The sequence below is a fragment of the Alosa alosa genome, chromosome 18 (genome assembly GCF_017589495.1).
Source record: "Alosa alosa isolate M-15738 ecotype Scorff River chromosome 18, AALO_Geno_1.1, whole genome shotgun sequence".
In the NCBI taxonomy this organism is placed as follows: domain Eukaryota; kingdom Metazoa; phylum Chordata; class Actinopteri; order Clupeiformes; family Clupeidae; genus Alosa; species Alosa alosa.
In genome coordinates this window covers 6,299,030-6,301,472 of record NC_063206.1, presented here as the reverse complement: position 1 = coordinate 6,301,472, position 2,443 = coordinate 6,299,030, and positions in this window count along the sequence as shown.

Genomic DNA, 2,443 nt, shown 5'->3' with positions numbered 1-2,443 from the left:
GTCCTTCGCCAAAAGCTGACTTCACGGGTGCCTGTCAACAACACCAGCTGCTGCTGACAGTGTTAGGTCATTCCCAGGACGTTGATGGATACAAACCAGGGCGGATTTGATTTATTTCACATGCAGCTGGGGCACCTGGGAGGGCAACAATAGGCTCTGTGCATGTTGACGCTCTCGCATCAGTGCCAAACAGCAGCCGTGCCAGTCTCCACACACGGGGGGCAAGTACAAAGCGCCGAGAAAGAAAAACGCTGGCATGTCCCAGACGCTGTTTACAAAGACTGCAGAGTTGGAAGAAATAGTTTTTGAATTGATTCAATATGGCTAGAAAAATCTGGCTCAGAATATTTTTTAATTAGCAAATTCATCTACTTGTCAAGACACACTTCGGAGTAAATGCAGTTTTGGGAAAATAAATGTGTTCACGTCTAGCCAAGAGTGATATAACCCTCTGTTTGATAGGGGCTGCATAGTGGTGGCTTGTTTGGGGCGAGCGTATGTTTTCTTAAAACGTTCTCATCTACGCCATCATCTGGACAGAGATTGGTCCGAAAAGTGAGTTGGAGACAGAGGGAGCATCTGCTGCGCCGTCTTTGCCCAAGTGGTGCCAGCTGCACGTTCGTTCCCTCAAAGGCCTCGTCCACACAGGCTGCTGTGCTACCGCACGCGTGGAGCCATGTGCCGTGCCAACGCGCATCCACACCGCCTGGGATGGCGCCAATTCAAACGTGAATCGCCCGTCGCTTTCTCCCCAGGGAGATATTTTTCAGCTCAGGTACTGACTGACAGGTTATCTCATTCTCACTTAGTAACCCCCCCCCCCCCACACACACACACACACACACCTTTGAATGCTCTGAACATCGCCATACACACACATTTCCTCACCTGTCTCCACACACTGATTTGCGTTTGATTTGCACAAGGAAGCGAGCGAGCGAGAGAGAGAGAGATAGAGAGACAGGGAGAGAGAGAGAGAGAGGGAAAAAATCAAATAAATAAATAGTGGAAGAGCTGCTGGCTGTTAGCTGGGTGCGCTCCGGGGAACGTCAAGGCCCTTTTGTCAGAGAAAAATCAACTCCGAGAGGACAGGAGAGAGAGAGAGAGAGGGAGAGGGAGAGAGAGGGAGAGAGAGAGAGAGGGAGAGAGAGAGGGAGCGCTGGGGCTTGCCTGCCACAGACCTCAATGGCAGGCAGCATTATGGAAATGGTAGGCTCTGGGCCGACGCAACTCTGAATGGAAGCGCATTAACGGCTCGTATATGTTTAAAAAAAAATAAAAGAGCGCCCGGACTTCTCCGCCGCTTAGACGGGAGATCCGGTAATCATGTTGACAAATTAATGGCTCAGAATTAGTTATCCATTAAAAGAGTATTATGTTCCACACTGGCATATAAAATTACTCCCAAATAGAGTGACAGAGAAAAGAGAGCAAAGAGAGAGAGAGATGGATTGAGTGAGTAAATGAGAGAGAGTTGCAGTCAGTCAGAGTGATTCAAGAAGAGTGTGTTTGTGTGTGTGTATGTGTGTGTGGGCATGAGTGTGTGATTGACGTCTTAAGACCTAAAGCCGTCAGTGCGGTGAGGGAGGAAAGTGTGTGTCACTGCGGTAACCTCGGCTGCCATGCCATGATGAGGGTTTAGTGTGTGTGTGTGTGTGTGTGTGGGGAGCAAAAGGGGGGTGGGTGACTGGGGTGAGATGTCAGTTGTGGGGTTCTTTCTTTAACACACAATGCTGTTTGGAGGTGTGTGTGTGTCTGTGTGTATTTGTGTGCGTGCTCATTGCATTGATTTACTGTGCCGATAATTTGACCCCGCTGTGCAGCGTAGCAGTGTCACCAAACGTGCCACTTAATTCAGCGAGACTCAGACAGCTGGACGTCTTCCTCTCCCACACACACACACACACACACACACACACACACAACACAGGAAAAGGGTGCATGGCCCGCCAGGAGTCTGTAGCTGTAACAAAAGAAGGCAAATTTGCAAACGTGTTTCAAACTTTAGTGAGCGCAGGTCAGCGAAGTCCACAAGCCGCGCACACAATCATGACCAGAACTCCAGTAATTGCCCCTCCACAGCTGAGTGGATTGCGCTTAGACCTCTTTCATTAATTCATACGAACGTTAAAGAGAATTAGCTGGAGTCGAGCGATTGTCCAGAGTGACGCGGGCTAGCTCATAAACATCAACGCAACGCATGTCTCTGCCTGATGGGCCTGGACACTGTGCTTCCCATTCTCCGGCTGCACTTGCCATTGTTTAGACTTAAAGACAGGTAATTAACCATGACATTAAGGGTCATCCATTTAATGACCCCATTTTTGACTGGGCTTGTTACAGAGCCCAGTCAGAGGACTTTAGCCTCAATTATGAACAAATCTCAACAGTGAATGGGAGGGCACTTTCTCATGGAGGGACAATGAAATATCAGGTATGTTGT